Below are 21980 nucleotides of genomic sequence, written 5' to 3'. Positions count from 1 at the left end.
TGCTGATGATGTCTTTCCCTTGGAGTTCCATGCCGACATCACCTTAGACACCGTTGCTCGTGAAACATCAGCAAGTTGAGCTGTCTTGGTCACTGAAGCTCCTGCCAAACGCACACCAACAACCACCCCTCTTTCAAAGTCACTAAAGTCTCCTCTTGCAGCCATGCTAGCCATAATTATAGGCAACCAGCATTTTTATACATGACCCTAAGCATGCTGGGATGTTATTTGCTTAATTAACACATGAGACACCTGTGTGGAAGCCCTTGCTTTCAATATACTTGGTGTCCCTCATTTACCCAGGTGTTTCCATTTTTGTCCACTACCTGTAACACAGACATTCTATTTGCTTTTTATTGCAAAAACAACTTGTGGTAACAACTTAGGTGGTAAGTAGCTAATCCAAGCTCATTGGAATGATTTGCAGATTGCCATCTCTGTTCAACCTGTTCCTATTCACAAAGTGAAGCCTTATAGACAATTGATAGCAGAAATGAATGTCTTCTTATTATTATAAACCAGTTTTATAGGTTAGTTTTAACAGTTGCATATACAAGGACATGTTAGATGCAATGGTAGTTGTCAAGAACCAATGTGGTTGTATTGGTTCTATGGCAAAATTAAAAGCAAAAAAAACCTTTGCACTATCACCTGTGACTATTAGTCTTTTGAGCAGAGATTAGAGACGATGTTTACCAACCACAAATGCATCCAATATCTAAGTCCTTTGTATTGAACCAAAACTTGAAGTCAGGTGATTGTTATGTATTATAATGTTGGGGTTAAGAATAAATCAAGACTGATAGACAGACATACTGTAATATCAGTCTGGTATAGCCTTCAATGCTGTAGAAATCACACACGTGTACTGATCACCTTGTACCACAAGAGGGCCGACTCATCCTTCATATTTTATAAACAAGGTCAGTCACTTTCTGCAGCAGAGAAATGCCCATGTGTATAATGAATATGAATAAACACAATATTATTGTAAACAGGCTTTTGCCTGTACAGTTAAACTTTAGCGTTACAAACACAACGTTGACATTTCTGTATCTTTACGACTTGATTTTGAGTTATTGAATGTGTGTGTGTACGTATTAATAAAAGGTCTAAACCTTATCTGAGGAACAGTAAGAAGAAAATAACAAGACCTGAACGCTGTGTTTAACTTGTACTGTCTGATTCGTGACCTTTCAACTACCAGCCCTACCTTTTCTACATAGAGATATAAAAAGATGCATACTCATTGAAAATGTTATTACGCCCTTTACATTTTTAATACCATTAGAAAAATGTGAATACACAGTGTCTGAAGCGTGCGGTTGTAGTCCTTGTACAACTTGTACTGATGTTATCAATGAACGGCTCCTTCTGTTACGCTTATTGATACAATGTTCCGGTTAAAATGAATCATCAACTAGACTGATTATAATTAAATAAAGATTGAATCACACAACTCCAGGAAGTCATTAAAAAAATATTGTATGCAGCCTTTGAAATGTGGGGTTTTCTTCCTGACCTAAAGAAAGAGGAGACAGTTATAAAGCCAAGCACATAAGATACGCGCTGGTTTATGGTGCAACGGTTCTATTTTGGTGCAATGCCAGCTGCGTTGACAACAGACTAAACCAGCAGCAGTACGACGAAGTCAGAGAGGAATGCGCTTGGACGTCTGTAAGCAGAGCTGTGCTTAGAACAATATCCCCTGTGTCGATACACTGAGACAGAGATTTACGGCAGGAGTGAACCACACGACTGTCAGAAGAGGATAACAACAACGCCACAAAGTCTTGTCTTTTTAAATGTGACAAGACAGGGCAGATGACTATGCAAGATGATCTGAATGATCAATGCATTTGTTCCAGTGTATGGCTGGATACAGTGTATGTTGCTTTAGTTGTTTTATAATTGTTTTCATTCATTGTTTTCTTAAGGAAATGAATCATGAAAACAAATATGATACAGTTAAAGCAGTTTAATTAAACTTACAACAAGGTAACCATAACACAGAGGGAAATATCATAACCAGGTATTCAATTATATTAATATATGTAAATACAGTATGTGTGTGTTAGTATACATAAAAGAAAGGAACACAAAAACAATAGACAATACTTGATACATTTGAGAGAGAGAGAGAGAGAGAGAGAGAGAGAGAGAGAGAGAGAGAGAGAGAGAGAACCCAGACCCAGAATGTGCATTCAATTTCAGTATCTCCCATATGATATTTATAATGCACATTTTTATTGCCTGCGTGCAGTACCTTACACTTTTCTCTATTAAATGTCATTTGCCATGTGTCTGCCCAGTTCTGAATGCTGTCTAGATCATTTTGAATGACCTTTGCTGCTGCAACAGTGTTTGCCACTCCTATTTTTGTGTCGTCTGCAAATTTAACAAGTTTGCTTACTATACCAGAATCTAAATCATTAATGTAGATTAGGAATAGCAGAGGACCTAATACTAATCCCTGTGGTACATCACTGGTTATCTCGCTCCATTTTGAGGATTCTCCTCTAATCAGTACTTTCTGTTTTCTACATGTTAACCACTCCCTAATCCATGTGCATGCATTTCCTTGAATCCCTACTGCGTTCAGTTTGAGAATTAATCTTTTATGTGGGACTTTGTCAAAAGCTTTCTGGAAATCTAAATAAAGCATGTCGTATGCTTTGCAATTATCCATTGTCGATGTTGCATCCTCAAAAAAATCAAGCAGGTTAGTTAGACACGATCTCCCTTTCCTAAAACCATGCTGACTGTCTCCCAGGATACTGTTACCATATAGGTAATTTTCCATTTTGGATCTTGTTATAGTTTCCATAAGTTTACATATAACAGAAGTCAGGCTTATTGGTCTGTAGTTACCTGGTTCGATTTTGTCTCCCTTTTTGTGGATCGGTATTACGTTTGCAATTCTCCAGTCTGTCGGTACAACCACTGTGTCAAGAGACTATTGCATGATCTTGGTTAGCGGTTTGTAAATAACTTATTTAATTTACAATGATGCAGGGGCTGGCAATAGCATATAATTACAATTAGGCATTTAATAAACAGTGTTTCAAAAAGAGTAAGAGCCCATGGAACTCAAGACAGCTAGGAATGACAGTGAAACCAGCATTATACTAATGTAGATTACATTTACAATAAACAATACTTTCTTTGTTTCACTTACTAAGTAACACTGACACACATCTAAATGACGCTGGTGAGGTTAACCTACTATATGTCAGTACTAAGGTACATTAAACAGACAGCTTTGCATTGCACTAAAACAAATTATTTTTTCACGTAAATATATCTGCTGAATATGTAACTGCAAGGATTTTCTTGGTAGAAATAAATATTTTTACATTTCGGGTCAAAATTGGTAGAAAACAACTTACAGCTGTTGTAAAAACAATTTTGCGGTAAAATGAAAAGGTGCCCAATGTATATTTTATTTGGGTGACAGCTGACATCACTTCAGGGTTTCGTTTTTAATTCTATAGAGGTCCTGTCCTATTATAATATATACAGTAAGCAGCACAGTAACCATAACACAGACAGGCCTCATGTGCCTTTCGCTTAGATAATATGTCAATTGTAATATGAATGAGCCCCAAAAGCAATGCCATACATGCTGTTAAAATCACAGCCGCTCACATGCCAGTATGGTAATACTCCTTTTTCTCAAGGTAGAGGCTCAGTTTTACTCTGATAGTCAGCTACAGGTAAGTGATAACTGGGTGAGCTATTATTAGACTGCAAAGCAACCTGTTGTCTCATGGGATACCAGTGTAGGCATTGCATTTTAAAAGCTCTAAGATACTTTAAGATCATGCATCAGTAGTGCATTTAGATAGATTAAACACTATCTTCTATAGTTTCCCATAAACAAATGAATACCTTTTCTACTGTATGTTAGACATAACAAAAGTGATCTGCTATTGGTTGCTTATGGTGACTGACAATATAATCTAAATAATAAAAATGTGCAGTCACTCTGAGTATTTCTTTTTGCAATTACTTAAACATCGAGTTTTTGTTTTTTTATTATATATTTTTGGAGTATGAGTGAATATGAGTTCAGGAGTTGCCTTCAGTTCTTTTTGTCTGCTACAGACACATATTAAGTAGGCTAGATCAGCCAAAGTGTGTTTATATTAGCAAGCACCAGCACCCTCTTGTGCACAGCACTGTATTGCCAGGAAAATAAAAGGAAATGTGATCTTAAGTGGCAGATCACTAGGCACTGGCTATTCATTCTTTAAATACACTACTGTATGTCAGATCTAGCCTGTTACATGTACTCATGGCAGACAACCAGAACTAAAGAGGAGCTCCCGAAATCACCTTATCACCTTTTAAAAATTTAAAAAACCACAGTGTTTGAGTAATTTACTCTAAGAAAATACAATTTGAGATATTTATTCATTAAAAATACATCTTAGTGTTCGAGAACAACATTTTACTAGACTCACACAAAAATAAACACTACATTGTAAAGTTTATAAATAAAATGGGTGATTAAAATCTGTTGCAAAGTATTCTCTTGTATAAAAGGCAGTGGTTACTGAAGAACCCCTTGCTGAGCATAACATATTTATTATGGTAGTTCTTCATTGCAAACTCCATTACAGCTGTATCTCAGTAACCCCAAAACTTTGCATGTCTTTGCATGTTGAAAAACCGTGTTGCAACAACAACAATGTTTTGGATAATTTACAGGTGAGGACATCTTGAGTCATGGTTTTGGAAGTATTACTATATCTGTCTGACTAGCCAGAACAAAGTTTGATCTCTCAAAATGTCAAATGATCTACCTCACCCTTGGCGAGTAATGAAACTCTCGCTGTATCAATTGCGGAAAAACAAAATGAGGCTTAAAAGTTTCTGACTAGTTTTTTGTAGTATTACTGGTGTGTTTTTCTCTCACAGTGGCATTATTGTAAACAGCTTTGAGAGGGGCCAGTTGGCCTGGGATTGTTGAGAGGGAGCAGTTTCGACTCCCCTTTTTTCCTTTTTCTTTCTAATGTGCCTGAGGCTGACTGACCACTAATGGATTCTTCATGAAAACTCCAGTAGTTGGTGCACAAGTGGTGTCATGTAGCTCCTCCTTGTCATAAAAAATATATATTTTAGTGTGCTCATTAATATTTTAGGGAGAAAATAAACCCATTCCTTTCTTTCCAATCCTCTGTGTCATTAGTAGATTATTGGAAGGTTACTGAGCAGGTCTCTTTGTATCCTAAAAAAGGCAGTCCTTTCATTTTATTCTTTATCATAACATATTCCTACTTCTTCCCAAGAGTATTGGGTAAAGTATAAGAGCTGCAGCAGAAGCAACATCAGCTGTTCAGTTCAGACATCATGACTAGGTATAAAATAAAAATCGATTGATTGATTGACTACCATTAATGGGCTCAAACTAATGTGCGTTATTGTACTGTGCAAAACCAATCACTTCCATTAGTTGCTGTGGGCTTGTTTTTGCCATTGCTTTTTTTTGTTTTGTTGTGTTATTATTAGTTATTTCACAGTAATATAGGCCAACAGTGGTATACATTTGTTGTTTTTGGAGTCTTATTATTATTTTTTGCATGTGCAGGGATACATCTTTTTAATGTATATAGGTTGCAATTGCAATAAATAATACACTATCTTGTTCTCAATAACACATATTGGAATTAGTCTAGAGTGATGCTTATTTATTTATTTATTTAACTATGATGAACAAAATAGAAAATATATACTCTCCAGTGGTAAAGCGTCATAAAAGTAGAACATTGGGGGCAATTGGCAAATCAAATTCAACTTAATGCAGTCGCGCTCCAAACATTTACCGAGCCGGAGGTCTAGCAAAAACGAGGGCATTGCTGTGGTCGTTAGTGTGAAAAACCTTTATTTTATGTAATCCAGCCATCTCAATCAATATCCATATCAAAGGAACACCTCTGTCTGAACAGATAACACAGTCCTTCGCCAAGCAGCCCTGTCAGTGCGCTTTTAGTTTGATTAGTAGAGGCTGATTTAGGGCTGGACAGGAAATGAGAAGCACAAACCCACCCCAGTCCTTGCTTAGTCTGCTTTAGTGGACGGCGTTGGCCACTTGAATGAATTTGTAACTACAGCTGGGAAAGAACGGAAATAATAATAATAATAATAATAATAATAATAAAGATACCGGACCGCGACATACAATCACGCCTAAAAATTAAAAATAAAAGCAAACATTCTGCTTTATCACCTTTGCTTGCTGGATTTGAGAACAGATTGTGTGTTACTAGATTAGATCGGAGCAGGAAGGAGAAAGGATCCCCTCGCTAGCGAATCCCAAAGATTTCTCACAGTAAGTAACGCTTTTTATTTGTAAATTTAAACTGGCATTGAGAACGGCATGCAAATTCTGTAGCATATCGATGGGTATTCTTGTACGAAGTGAAAGTTGACAGCTTTCAATCAGTATGTGAAGTAGGCTGCATTCGATTTTTGATTCCCCCAAGAAGAAAAACGGGATAGAAGATGGGAAAGGTGTCTAGTCAGGGTGGACAAGACTCATGGCAGTTTTGTTATGAATTACAAAAAGGTTATAAAGTGTCCGTACAGTAATTGGATTAATTGTTCTGAAAAATCGATTGATTAAAAGTCAAAGTTCGTTGTTAAATTGAGGTTGGGAAAAGGGAGATGGGATTCGTGCAGTCTTTCTAGGAATATAACATGTATATAGATGACTTTAAACAATGCATATATTCAGGTTTTGTTTTTATTAATTTGAAGAAGCATTCCATTATGGGGAAGCTGTGTGGTGGTCTTATACCTTGGATATTAGGGGTCTGTGGGATAGAGATACAGGAAAGAGCCGCGGATCACTACCGGCCTGTAGGATAACGAGGGATAAAACCATGTGAGAAAAAAGCAGAATCTGCAATGTCAGGTTTAAATTATAACAACAATCTCAACGTAATGTGTGCAGTTTTATATAGATTATGGATATGATAAGTCTGCACATGGTTTACCTATAATTTATATTACCATTTACATCGATATATTGGGGAAACAAGACATTCTGATCAAATAATGTTACTAGATTCAATGTTACCATATTGTAAGCTGTAATGTAATGTATTGTAAGAGACAGCGGTAATTATGTGTTGTTTTTTCTTTCCACAAACACAGTAGTACCACCGTAGCCTTGGATCCCCACCCAGTACTGTAAATATTAGCACAGCAGCACGAGACATGTGGCACATTTAAGAATAAGCTCATGTTTGTAAAACAAAAAGACCTTCGTGTTACATTCTTGCATTTTATTTTCGTAGGCTTTGGCCAGTTTCTGTATTCAAACTTGCAGCGTTCATACATTTACCTAAAAATGTATCCTTTGTGTTTCTGTTTTCACTGCCATTGTAATATGATGTTACTGTATCATACTAATGCATATACTGTAATATACATATAACGATGTCATTCATTGTGGATGAATATTGTTGTTTTTCTAGATATAGATATAATGTAATGATAAGAAACACATTTGTTAGTAAATTATGTTTAAAAAAATAGTGAACAACCGAAACGAACACACTTGTGGTGCCTTTGTTGTACAGCATTGGATTTGCAGTTTATTTTTTCCTAAACACAAACAGTACCCCCCAACACCATTTTTTTTTTAGTTCTTTAATAAATGTGTAGGATGTGTAAGAAACTAGATATTGTTTTTTCCATGAATGCTATCTATTTTCAACATTGACATACTGTACACAACTATGACCTCATATAAATGGCCAGTCATGCTATATTAACCCAGTTTGCTAGCCATGAATACAGTGCACGTATGATGTAGTACACCAAAGCATACTTTGTATGGTACTGATTCTTGACTGGATGCTTTATATTGTAAAGACCTTTAATTATTAGTAAACTGTATTCACAGGCATGAGATTAAATTAGCTGTGAATGTGGGTCCTTGTGACCTATTTCATGGTACCAACACCTGTTCTGTGTTGTATATTGTACTGGGGATATGCTGAGTATATTGTTATGTAACTAAAATACCTTTGCTATACCTTTTGATCAGTATAACACATACAGTAATACCATTGTCTTCCTAAATGAGTTTGCGGAGAGTATATTTGAATAATACAGTACAAGAAAATGAGTTGACGATTTGAATGACATGCCTGACTTGACCAAAACTCCAAATACAGAAACCAGCTGCAGCATGTAATTGAGTCTTTACCTTTAAAATGGATAAATAACTAGGCAAACCCCTAAAGAAATGTTTTGGCCTGGGAACCATATGGCCTTTCTTTGAAAAGTCACTCTGATGTGTGTGTGCAAGTATGTGCCATAGCTGCAGTATTTGCACATGTTGTTCAGTCAAATTAAAGCTTTGGTCAGGGGGGCAAACTTAATTGGTGAACACAGATGTAGAGTGAAGCTTTTCTTGGGTGAGATAATGGTTAAAGAACTGGGAAACGTCTGAAGGGGGCGCCATTTATATTTGGAAAGTGGTTTGTGGGGTTCTTTTATCCGTGCCCACCTGTCTGCTAGAACCCAAAGTGTTTAATTGTGGTTCAGGAATTCCACTAACACTGCGTGATCTATCTATCTATATATATATATATATATATATAGATCAGCTATGTAGGTTTTTACTATTGCCTCCATATTGATGCTTTTAAAAAGTAATACAAACCTTGCAGGAGTAGGTGTAAGTTTCTGAGGTGACTTTCTTCCTCTACATTCTCCCTGTTTTCCTCCCAAGTGGCTTTTTCTTTATGGCATTGAAATGGTCCGATTTATCACCACAGTGTAGTGGAAGAGAAAAGCAATATCCAGGAGACCATCTTATCAGCAGATAATACACTTTTAGAGCCACAGTATCAAGCTATTGCAGTTATTACTATTCAGGGCCATTCCATGAAAACGGTAAGTTTGCTACACTGGCAAGTCTGAGATATCAGACTACTGACACGCTCAAGATTCTGGTGGTGATGGATCAGATATTGATGCCCACACTGTTAAGGTTACACAGTCTTTTACACAGACTGCATTTCTGCATTAGAACTTGGCAAAGCTAGAAAGAGTATCTGAAATGTTTTCAGAGATTTTACCAAGGCTTTAGGAAGAATTAATCCTGTCCTTTTGGGAGATTCAGTTTTTGTTGACTTTAATAGGCAGCTGCTGTTATTCTTGCACCCCCAAATTCCCAAACCAGTGGAGCATTAAGGTTGTGTTTTTGTGGAAAAATGAGAAATGGGATATAATGGGAGGCTTAGAAGATGCTTGCTATTTCTATACAGAAGCTGTGTGGCTGGCAATGTCAGCCTTAAGTATTGTTAATGAGAAAGGTGCCAAAATGAAAATTACTTGCAGCACTAGTAAATTAAGAGTTAGAACACTAAAGTATGCTGGTTGTCTACCAGGCCTTGTTTTACTTTTCCAATTGCGTTTGATCATTATTGTTTTCAATACTAAAGTATCTCTGCGTCTTAAAATACCAAGTGGAAAAACACACCGCATGTATTTATAACTTCCAACAAGCCCAAGTCTGAGGGTTAGGAAAATGTTGCGCCGGTTGTACTGAATGTGGGAGGTTCATCCAGCTCCACCCTGCTGCATGGGCCTGACAACACAACATGCACAGGCACCGCCAAGTGAGAGTACGGCTTGCAAAGTCTCAGTCATACTGTGGAATCCGAGCACTTGATGTTTATGGGGTGACAATAAGCAAGCTGTGCCAAGAGGTCTGTCCTGTAAATAGTTTTCAAATGCACAATAAATAGGTACTCTATACAGTACTGTATAGTTTGACTTGATTTTGCAGGCAATTGAAGCATGAAGGTGTATTAAATGCTAGCAGGCCAGCAGTACTGTTGTAAGTATGCCCCCCCCCCCCCCCCCCTCCATACTGTAGTTTTTTGTTTGTTCAGAATTTTAATGAAAGAGCAAGACTTTCAGCAACCTGCTTTGCTAGGACACCCACCCCTTTTTGGGAGGGAACACTGTCACAGGATTATTGTGTTCACCCATTGACTGTACTTGTTGGAAGAAATAATTGGTATCACTTCTACTGTACTTGCTTGGGTTTTAGGGACACTGAACAGACATCCTTTAACATTAAATTTCCCTCTGTATGCATTGTTTAAATTCGGTCCTATCTTTAGTTAAAGGGAATATTATTGATTGATGCTTTTTAATGCTTTGTATAGGTTATTGGGAAGTCATAGTCACATTTAAAAAGTCCAGCTTACATAAAGCAGTACTGTAATGCATCATCTATAATATATCTGTGTCATCTTCTAATATTGTCAACCCCCGATGCGCTGTGTAAGACTGCTGAGTTATAGAGAAGACGGAGTAGAATACATTTTGCTCTCCCGCTTTGATTTCTGGTCTTCCTCCTGTGTTGGAGATTTTCTGCAGAGGTGTTTTCTATTCATATGTGCATGGTTAGAGTATTTTTGAATGCTTTTCCACCAAAATTGAAGAGATAACACCTACAATTAAGTTCTGGTGACCTGTGAAGCTTGTGAAACTCATCAGATGGTTTCCTCTATAGCAATCCCTGGTTCCATTGTTGGTTGTGAAATAGTTAAACTCGTGGGATCCTTCTGTATTGAAGAATGCCTGGAGGGAGAGCTGTGGTAAATGGGGAATATTATCCAACAAAAAGGCTGGGGAAAATCAGAGAGTTTCACATAGGAATTCCAATTTCAGTGTCAGATGTCTCTAGACTCTGTGCCAAATGGACACACATTCAGGCTGAAAGGGATCTGTAAACTTGACAATGGGACCCTCGAGATAGTCATTATTCTAAATCATGCAGTTTTGTTACTGTAACTATTCTCTGAATTTTTCTGGAGGCACCCATGATCTCATTCATCTAATTGGAGATGCTTGTGGCGATTAATACTTACCCAGCTGTGAAGCTGCTAGCCAAACTTTTTTTTAAATTTAGTTTTAAATTTAACAATTGCTTACCCACTGACACTCAAAGTAGGGAAATAATATTTCTTCAAAGTGTTTAACAGTTTCCACTCTAATAGCTAACATACAAGGAACTATTGCATCATTTTGCTTGGCTTGTGCTGCACTTCATTATTAGTTTTTCAACTATTTTAAAGTTTCATGAACTCTCTTGTGACCATATCTCCAAACTGACCATTTTTTTGACTGTGTGTCAGGCACTGACATGCTGTTGGATTTTAGGCCAGCACACATTGTGAGATTATACCATAAACAGTAAAACCTGTATTTATTGTACCATAAACAGTAAAACCTGTCTTTATCTTCACGTATTTGTCCACACCTAATATCAATCATGGTGTCTTAATCTTTTTGCAGTCTCTGTGATTCATTTTTTCTTTGACAATATTATTTTGCAATATGCTTTTATTTAGTAGAACTTTTGCGGTCACTATCAATAAGTCAGACTTGACTTCGAATGACGTCAATAAAAGAAAGTGAAGCACTCAACTGCACTGTACACAACAAACCTGTATCGCAGCACTTTCTGAGGTTGTGGTTGCCCTGCTTCTCACCGCTTCCTCCCACAGTGGGTCTGTCAAGTTGATATCAAGTGGTCAGAGAAGTTGTGGAACTGAGAGTCATATTAGGTCTGGTTAACAAACCAAAACCAGATACGAACAGGCTTGTACCCTCATGTCTTACTCTTTTTAACAGGCCAGCTTGAATGCTGGTAACGCTAAACCAGCTGCTTGCTCTAGAGTCTTCAGAATGGATTTGATCAAATACAGTAACCTATTGTACACTATCAAGGGAAGTACACAGTAGTAGCCTGCCTTGGTACAGTAACAATGTGGTTCTATATGAATGGCATTATTACATTAAAGTAAAAGTAATAACATATTGTAAATATCTGACAAATACATGCATTCTTTAGATAAAAAACAATATTCTTATTACAGTGTATCTTGACTTGTTTTTGTAGTCAAGTTTGTTTTGTGACTTACAATAATTTGAAGAGTAATTTGGGCCAATTTACTGATACTAAAACTGAACTATTTAAACATATTGACTTCCTGTATGTTGGACCTTGCCCTGTTTTATCAGCTTTAACAATGTAGTTGCACACTGCAAACAGTATTGGCTTTATGACTTGCAGGCCTGAAGAGATTAAATTGATATGATTTCTGGATTCTTTGGATAACTTTAACCTGCCCGGGCAGGAAAATGCACTAGAATTTCAAAAACAAGTGGTTCTGTGTCTTGTTTGTACTATTTTTACAGCCTATCCAAGTCACATTTTTGTATTCTCCTAAGCTGAGCATAGTTTTCTACTACTGTATAGTAGCTCTTTGGACCTACTACTACCCTTCCCTTGGCAGGAAGTACAGTAGGGTTAGCTGTGTTTCCACAGCAACCCACACCCTGCATTTCCTAAAGGACAGGTTGTCGTAGTTTTTGGAAGACTTCCGTTCCAGCATTATCTTAAAGGCGTATGCTGAAGACAGGTTGTTCTGCCAAGAAAAAGAAGAGCCCATCTTTAAATATTTACTCTGGTGGAATCGTCTTGGTCGTTATTGACATACTGATTTGTATGGCACTTTTTTCAGTTGCTGTTGGTTTGGTGGTCTGCCAGTTCCCTTTTATAATTTCACCCAGTTCCCTGTTTCTGAAAGGCAGATAGAGGGCTGTTTATGTTCTGCTTTTAAAACAAAACAAAACAAAAAAGTTCAGTCGCAAGTGACCTCTACTCTAATGCTTTAGCCAGAATCGTCTGTCAGAAATGTCTTCAGGACAAGCATGCCTGTGTCCTGCTCCTACAAGTAAGGAGGGGTTGACCTATTGCAGCTTTTAGACAGATGCCTCCACTGCTCTGAATATTGTCTGTCCTCTTTTACCACCCCCCCCCCCCCCTCCTCTTCTTTCTACAGCTGTTGGCTCACTCCTGTGTTGTGTTCTGTGCTATGGCTGTTAACTCTAGGAAGAGAAACACCGCTAAATGGGAGATCATTCTCTGAGCTGCCTGCTCTATGTTTACATGAATTCCATTCCAGACCTAATTACTTTTCCAGGGGTGGATGGATCCAATGGGACCTTTTTTTTTTTTTTTTTTTTTTTTTTAATCTCTACCACACCAAAAAGGTAGAGGGCTCTTCCGGCAACTAAATCTGTGCCGGCACTACAGAAGTGTTTTACGAGCATTGTTTAAAGTCAGGGTTGGTTTGTTTGGCAGCAGCAGCAGGAAGATCTCTATATTGATGTATTCAAAGTTGATTTTTGCATCCAACGATTTGCTTGTTTACAGGACCCATCAGCCCGTGACAGCAGCAGTACTCAGGGTAGAGAGTCTAGACAGACACCAATTTTTAGACCTGTGGTTTTTTTTTTTAAACAACTTCATGTGCACAACCTCATGTGCATAGTACAATTCAGTTAACAATGAATAACCTAGTGAGAAGTAGCAAAAACATGTGTTTAAATGATAGCCAACTGAGTTGTATGGTTAGTATGAGGTGCAAGTAGTGTAGAGGTCAGAGCATCAATGTGTGGTGTACAAGGTTTCAAGCTTCTTGTTGCAGTGTTTTGTAACAGTTCTTGTATTTCTCTGTGCCGGACCCCCTTCTCTCTGTTTCAGTGTCCCAGGGTATTAAGCCCTCGCAGTGGAATTACCATGCTTCCAAAAGAGCTGCAATATCACATTTCCCAGTTGTTGTTGTAAATTAAATAAGTGAATTATATTTTGCCCTTAAGGTTATATTCAGTAATCTCTCATTGTACTAAAAGAATAAAGATGAAAGCTCAAATGACCAGTAGGCCTAAAACCTGTAAGTAGCCTTGGATAAAGGTGTCTTGCCAAATAAATAAATAATAATTGCCCATTATTTTGTGATGGGTCTTGAATGAATTCACGCCTGATATCACCCAGTAATGGACCAGGAGTCAGTCATTTTATCAGTGGAGTAAAAAAAATGAATCGCTACTGAAGACTATGCTAAACTTAGCAAGTCTTTGCTCATAACTTCCCTTTACTGTACTTGTTCTGTGACTGTTCTCGAGTCAATTGCAGTTAGTCAACAGTGACTAAAGCTTTCATGATCCTACAACATGCTGTATGGTAGCAGGGTGTTTTGACTAAGGAAATGTGTTTGAATAGGGTAGTGACATGAGACAGCCAGTATGAGGTAGCATTAAAGAAGTGAATCATAAAGGTGGGGTGTCCTCTTAGTCAGATGAGATTTGTGGGTGGTTTATTGACATTTAATGGTCTGTCGAAAAATAAGAACAGCTTCCTCATTTGTTCCCCAACCCAGTCAGGAAGCAGTGAGACATGCAGCTCCACTCCTCTCTGCTTACTACCTTGAAGTTTTATTTATTCGTTAAACATGAATGTGTGAGGGAGTGCAGTCGTTTCATGGCATACGGTTGCATTTGGCCGACAGGAACATTTTTAATGGATCCAGTTCTATGGGATAGGATACTTCTTTCCATAACTTTCTCTATAGAATTATAATCGTTGAGGCATTCTCACTACTGTGCCATCATAACTGTGCCATTTTAAATGGTGCTGTGTTTTTAAGGGTCTCTCGTAAAGCATTGGGTTTTGGTTATTGCTTTTATATGTGAATCATGAATCCCGCACCCCTGCTGTTTCCACGTCCTCCACTAATTCCTGCCCTGTCTCTTGTGATGTCCAAGCCAGCCTTTCCAAGTGGCTGCTACAGGAGTTCATGGAAATAAAAGAAGCTGTCAAATTGGTTTAATGCAGGGTACAAAAGCATGGTCCCACAGTGTCCTAATACAGTAAGTCCTATAGATTACCAGAAACAGATGGTGGGAATGATGTGTGTTGCAATAGCTCATTCTCCCAGCCTCAGGCTAGGGATTTTAAGAGCAAATGAATGGTCTGTGGATAGGTCTGGTTGCAGTGAAGCTTCCTTCCTCATTATACAGTAGGTAGCATTGCACATCCCATACTTAAGGAATGGCTCAGTTTACACAAAAATTATCGGGGGAGGGGGCAAATATCTCCCCCGAAAGGTAACACAAGCATGAAGACAAATTCACTAGCCGTCTTAGGCTGCAAGTGTCTTTGATGCAATGAGATTTGTCGTGTTTGAACAGGAATGCACTGCACAAAACCAGTATGCAATTACAAGAATACTTACTACAGTAGGGGTTGTCAGATCAGGTCAGGTCCGGGCTGAACTCGTGGAGATGTGTTGGTAAGCATGAATGTGCTGTACAGCAATACCCACCAGGACCGACGCCAGTAGAAATTGTCTGTAATGTTATAGTGAGCTGTGATTATGGCAGTAGAGAATAGGGAAAGTGTATACTAATCACACATTTCGAATACTACTTCTTATAGACGGCCCTACTTTTCTGTATCAAACACAGCCACAGAAATAGGAAGGGATGTGATTTGGAAAGGGAGGGGGTGGTGTCTAGGGTTCTACGTTTGTTGCAGCTGGATTAAAATGATTAGCCTTTTATACTGTAGTAACATTACACTTTATGATTTTGGTTCAATTTTCATTTTATTTTAGCCTTTTACAATCATTAAAACGGAAGCTATTAGAAAAGCAGTGACTAACATTTGAATGCCACAAAGTAGCAGCCAGGTTGATGATGGATTATGAAATGACTGTCTGCGAGTCTGCTTTCAAAATAAGTTATACCCATCAGTGAGCAGCACACCAGGTGAATATTGCTGCATGCAATCTCTCGAAGAATTTTTTTTTGAGTTTGTTGGTGCATCTCATTGTTCTAAAACAGCAAGTTTCGAGGTAAGCTTTTTCTTTAAACATGTCAGTTTCTAGAATGGCCATAATTGTCCTTCGTAATCAGGGGGTGTTGACTAATTAACCAGAATTCTATGGGTCGTTTTTACTTGATTATTCTTTTGATCAGTTTAGCTGGAGTGGCTACACGGGCAACTGGAGGTTTAGGACTGAATTGCAGGTTGAAAAAGCGAGTCGTGAAAAACGCATGGTAGGTATTTGTTACAAGAAATTCTATGCTCTTTCCATCCCCACCCTTTTGTTGATTCCCTGCCTTTTTAAAAGCGATATTTCACTGTAGTATAAATATCTTGTGAAGCATTTCTGTGTACAGTACTTTCCTTGAGCAGTCATTTATCTGCCTTTTAGATCTTGCTAATTTAACTTAAAACCCAGCATGAGACCGAACATAATCCAGGTGTCTGCCCTGACTACACTATACAGGAGGTGCAGACCAATCCCTTGTGAAAAACTGAGCTGTGACGGTATATGTGGGACTATATAGTACCACTACAAATGATTATTTCTGTGGCTGCAATACTAAAAGATCAGAGGTTTTTCAGGTGGTATTTGTTAACCAAAGCTTTTTTGTTTATTAATATCCATGGCAGGGCAAGGATTTAAAAGTTTAAGTTTAAAATATAGCTTGCAAAGCGCTCAATCAGGGCCAGAACAAAAGTTATAAAAGTTTACTGCTGCAGTATTTGGTTTGTGTGGAAAACAAGTACTAGTAAACTAATTGGTATGCAATGTATTATCTCGTATAAGACTCATCAAGTAGTATGGTGAAAGAATAAAAATGAAAGCTCTCTGCTGTTGCTGCACTGAGTGCTTGCCTTATAAAGGACAGATCCAGTTTTAATTGTGGGCTCTGGTCTTTTTTTAATAGTTACAGTTCTGTATCTCCGTCATTTGAGAACTAAAGCCAGACACTGGAATCAGAAGCGCTTAACAAATTGCAAAGTACAATAACACCAAGCATGGGCTTCCCTGCTAATCTAAAGCAAATAGACCTCCTGGCAGGTTTTAACAACCCCCACAGGCGTCTCTGAATGGATGGCAGCAGGTAAAGTGATCTGCAAACCCAGTGCAGTATACTGTAGCGCAGGACTGTCTAACCAATGGCTCTTGATCCTTGTATGGCTCATGGTGCTCCACAAGGATGGACATTCTCTAGCTTTTGCTAGTCAAATTGCAAATACAAATGTACAGCTGTGCGTGTTATGGCTCTTAAATGACTAGTTATTGATATGGCTCAGTCAGAGGTTGGCCAGCAGTGCTGTAGCAACTAATTGCAAGTGAGATTCTTTGCAGGTGTGATTTTAAGTCTATACTGAAATACAAAGGAAATGAGGGTTGCGGTCGTGTGCAGAGCAAATCGCAGAACAACAGAACTTACTGTGGAAATCGCATTGATGTTTACAGAAAATGCAACAGAAACAAAGTTCTGAAACTGTAAAAATCAAGTGTTCGAAATCGCAGTTCTCACAAGCGCATTGTTTAAAATGTACTATTTATTTATTAATGCACTTGTGCATTCTCTGACTCAGTAGTTAATGAGAAACAGTGCCATGGGAAAGTATGGATACTGAGTAATAAATTATTGCAAAACCAGTTTGCTTAAATATGTGGACTTTACTTACTTTGAAACTTACTGTGTGCTAAGACAAGTTGTGGTTTTAAAATTCTAAAATAAATACATTATTTTGTAATTACTTTTCATAGACACAAGTAACTTCTTTAGGAGATTAGCATGAGCTATAGGAAATCTGGAGAAGCTGCCCTTTTTGGCTGGTGGTTGCAAAACACTGCAATACACTCCTTACTAGCTTTAATTTGTAATAAATTAAAGTGACTACTTACGTAGAAATCACATTAATGTTTATGTAGGACACTGGAACAGGGATAAAGTTATTAATGTAGATTGTATACACACTATTTAAGACTTTCAATGAAATACTGTTGTAGCTCAATTTTCCCAGAACGTGTCGCCACGAGAGGCACTCAGATTGATGAGCCAACTATACAGCTGGGGAGTGTGTAGGAGTAAAAAGTTTCAAAGTGAAAGCAAACAGAGTTTTAATGCCTACATTTGTTATACTGTGTATCTATGTTTGCACCATGCCTTTTAGCACCCTAAAGGCCTGGACACAACAGCACTTCACGTCCCATTGCTTCGTTTTTGATTTTTTTTACGCGCAGTAGACAGTGCCACACCAGCGCATCTATAAGCTTCAATTCCCTTTCCCGGGTAAAAAAATACTTTACAGCATTACAGTTAGGGAGAAAATACCATTCCTCCCCCACTGTTGCTCTTGCCTAATATACAAAGCAAATATGGCTGTGTTTTGGGAAGACATGGAAAGAGTGACATCAACAGAAGAGGGGGAGGAAGAAGACATTCGTACTGTCCATAAGTTTGAACATATGTTTACATTTGACTTGAACTTCTTAAAAAGGGAATGTAGATAGTCTTCTAAAATAGAACCTTTGTCTTTAGTCATCTTTAATACAGTGCCTATTTAAGCATAGATAGATAATCACAGTATGTGTTTATGCGTATTTGTACGTGCGTGTGTTTTTTTTTTTCTGTGTGTGGGTGTACTTTTTATCTGTATATACATTGTGTGCAAACAGTCAATAATATTACTAGACCACAGTTTTACAGCAGCTGATTAAGCAGCAAAATATCTGACCGGTACATCTTGTAGCTCATATAGGGATATTTTTGGTTTAATAAGACTGAATCAGCAAAACAAAGCACATAAAATAAAATAATCAACAGTCGTATTAATTAATTATGCAATGTGAATGTCGTTAACTGAATCAATTGTATATGCTAGGTTTCAGATCGATCTAAGTCCATGCATAAGACATTTTACAATGCTATACTGACTGTTTCGTATACTTAGAGTAAAAAAGACGTAGGTTGTTTTGTTTAAAAAAAAAACAAAAAAAGAAAGTATACAATTTCATAACTCTGCTATACGGTTACTGACTTGGGTATATGATTGTACAGTTTGGCCTTCATCACCAACATCGCTTGTAAACTCAAAACTGATTGATACATTGCGATTCATGGTGTCTGGAAACAAAATGCTCTCAGAGAATGACGCAGTGTTATAGCCCTTGTATTGTGTTGATACAGGGGGGATTTTATATAATTAATGTATGCCGTTAACTTTCAGAATATCTTGCTGCTCATAGTGTTAAAGCCATAGGAGAGGCACGGTGTTTCCTTGAAAGACGTACCAGTATTGGCTTTTTTTAGTGGTTCAATGTGTGACTCTCTTAAGAAGTGCCCATTACAGTACCTTGCGGAATCAAGATGCTAAAAAAAAAAAAAAAAAAGAATTATTTGTTTCATTCACTACATAAATGCTGTCATTCTGCCTCTGTGACCTTTGACCTTTCTGTCACCTAGGGATTTGAATCTGATCAGACCGTGTAACAAATTTTTTATTTTTTTTTGGTTCTTGGGTAGTAAGTGTTATTTCCTAATTGCTTATGCCTCAAAAGAATAGAAAATGGCTATTAGTCCCCACAAACTTTGCTTTTGTGACCAGGACAGTGATATTTTGAAATTTACCTATTTCCAATGAGAAAACGGGCGAATTTGTGTCTTTTCGTTCACATAAAGTCAGAAAAAAACAACACATGACTCCAAATTAACATGTATTTATACTAAAGTAATACAAAAATGACTACAAAAGATTTAGAAGTGAGTAGTTTTTCGAGATTTACGATTATACTGTAAATCACTTTCACGAATCAGCCCCCAAATGTAGTCTCCCATTATCTTCTCTTTATACTGTCCTTGGTAGCAGCGTTCAAAGTCCAGTATATCCTGGTGGAAGCGTTCGCCTTGCTCCTCCGAGTACGCTCCCATGTTCTCCTTGAATTTATCAAGATGAGCATCAAGGATTTGGACTTTGAGGGACATCCTACAGCCCATTGTGCCTTAGTTCTTCACCAGAGTCTCAACCAGCTCCACATAGTTTTCGGCCTTGTGATTGCCCAGGAAGCCCCGAACCACTGCGACAAAGCGTTCCAAGCCGCTTTCTCCTTACTAGTGAGCTTCTTGGGGAATTCATTGCACTCCAGGATCTTCTTTATTTGTGGTCCGACGAAGACACCGGCTTTGACCTTTGCCTCAGACAGCTTAGGGAAGAAGTCTTGAAGGTACTTGAAGGCTGCCGATTCCTTATCTAGAGCTCTGACAAATTGTTCCATAAGGCCCAATTTGATGTGCAGTGGTGACATCAGCACCTTCCGGGGGTCCCAGCCGTAGTCATCATACTTCAAGACATCCAGCAAGGTCTTGATGCTGTTGTAATCCCTTTTGAGGTGCACCGAGTGAGCCAGGGGAAGAGACGGGTACTTGTTACCATTATGGAGCAGCACGGCTTTGAGGCTCCTGGATGAGCTGTCAATGAAGGACAGTATAACGAGATCATGATGGGAGACTACATTTGGGGGATGATTTCGTGAAAGTGATTTACAGTATAATCGTAAATCTCGAAAAACTACTCACTTCTAAATCTTTTGTAGTCATTTTTGTATTACTTTAGTATAAATACATGTTAATTTGGATTCATATGTTGTTTTTTTCTGACTTTATGTGAACGAAAAGACACAAATTCGCCCGTTTTCTCATTGGAAATAGGTACATTTCAAAATATCACTCCTGGTCACAAAAGCAAAGTTTGTGGGGAATAATAGCCATTTTCTATACTTTTGAGGCATAAGCAATTAGGAAATAACACTTACTACCCAGGAACAAAAATTGTGTTACATAGTGTCATCACTGAAATATTTGAGTGTGATGTTAGCTCACAGTACTGTTCAATGAGTCATTTCCTCTTTTTTTTTTTTCTTTGCCAATTAAAGCCAAAACAAAGACCATGTTGTACTGTAAGTCATACATAGGTAGTTAAATAATAATACAAATTAATATTTCACTCAAATAAAGTGATTCAATTGATATTTTTTTCAATTTTAGACAGCGTTTTTGTCAATTTGCTTGGCCTGACACCAAGCAGAGCGTTATAAGTCACAACAGTCTATTGCAAACAGCTTAATTTTTATGTCCAGGACCAGAAACATGCTAAAGAAATAACATTATATCATTGTTTGGATTTCTGTTGTACTCCAAATGTGTGCTGATTTTGCAAAAACATTTACCAGTACCCTTTATTTTTTTTTCAATGCCACACTTCTGCTTGAAAGAAATGTAGTCATTTTTGTAGGCATGGAAGGCAATATCTTGCCTTTGGATAACAGAATATAAAATAACACCAACCTGCAGTTTTTATTTTGCACACTTTAGGTAGCATGTTCTCGGGAGCAAAAATGATTAAACAAACCCTTAATCCTCAATTTCTGACTGTGGAAAGGCTGAGGAAAGGAATACGTCATCTTTTTTTTACTGGACTATCAGCTGTCTGAGAGCCCTGCTTAGTGCTGCACACTTCAGCCCAGATATCACTGGGGAGTTCTGTAATGTAATCTATTAGTGAGCAGCAGATGCAGAGGCCCGCTCATTTCCCTGTACTGCATCATGTACACGCATTGTGACGTCAAGTCTCATCTTAACCCTTTGTATACCATGACAACAGTCCCAGGACTATCCTCTGGGGAAAGATTCTAATTCCAGTGGATGTTATCCAGCACAACACAAACGGTTATCATCTTCCATGATCAAAAACCTTTGCAGGGTTCTTCCCAGGAATTCTGTACAGCTCGGTGGCACAGCATTATAGCCGGGAGCACTTTTAACAGAAAAAAAAATTGCCTTACCTTAAATGTATAATAAGACAAATAATTTGAATAATAATAATAATCCATTGAATAATTAATAATCCACTCTAATTCGTACACAGGCTACACTTGATCCTTTGCAATCTGTTTTGTGTTTCTGGCAGAGCTTGCACATCACACCACCCAATTCCTTCCTGGATTCGCAGGAGCTGCTCCATAGCACGCCTGGTAAAGAACCAGAGCTTATCATGGTACTGGTCTTTCTTAACTTCTGGTGACTTTGGTGCACTGTGTTTATAATGTATAGCAGGTGTACAAATCATTTTAATTCAGGTCAGATTCTGTGTTATAGTGCTTGATACCTACATACTGTAAATCCACTGGCTCAGTACATTGGAAGGAGACAGCTGCTTCCTTTAGCTTTAGCTAAGTGGGCTAAATGAAAAATGGTATGATAACCTTTCAGAAATTAGGCAAACAGACCTC

At 37.9% G+C, this 21980-nt stretch overlaps 1 protein-coding gene across 5 annotated transcripts in view; it reads left to right on the top strand.

The window, feature by feature from the left end:
- The first annotated feature begins 5953 nt into the window (after positions 1–5953).
- LOC117412909 (ras-associated and pleckstrin homology domains-containing protein 1-like) overlaps positions 5954–21980 on the top strand; it is a 97594-nt gene continuing 81567 nt past the window's right edge. For 4 of the 5 annotated variants that reach the window (XM_034021573.3, XM_034021564.3, XM_034021556.3 and 1 more), the window contains exon 1: positions 5954–6334. The gene's annotated coding sequence lies outside the window, so the exon portion shown is untranslated. The remainder of the gene's footprint in view (positions 6335–21980) is intronic. The other variant, XM_059032158.1, reaches the window with a different exon arrangement.

The sequence above is a fragment of the Acipenser ruthenus genome, chromosome 10, assembly GCF_902713425.1.
Source record: "Acipenser ruthenus chromosome 10, fAciRut3.2 maternal haplotype, whole genome shotgun sequence".
Lineage (NCBI taxonomy): Eukaryota > Metazoa > Chordata > Actinopteri > Acipenseriformes > Acipenseridae > Acipenser > Acipenser ruthenus.
The sequence above is the reverse complement of the archived record's forward strand: the minus strand, read 5'-3'. Positions and strand labels throughout refer to the sequence as shown.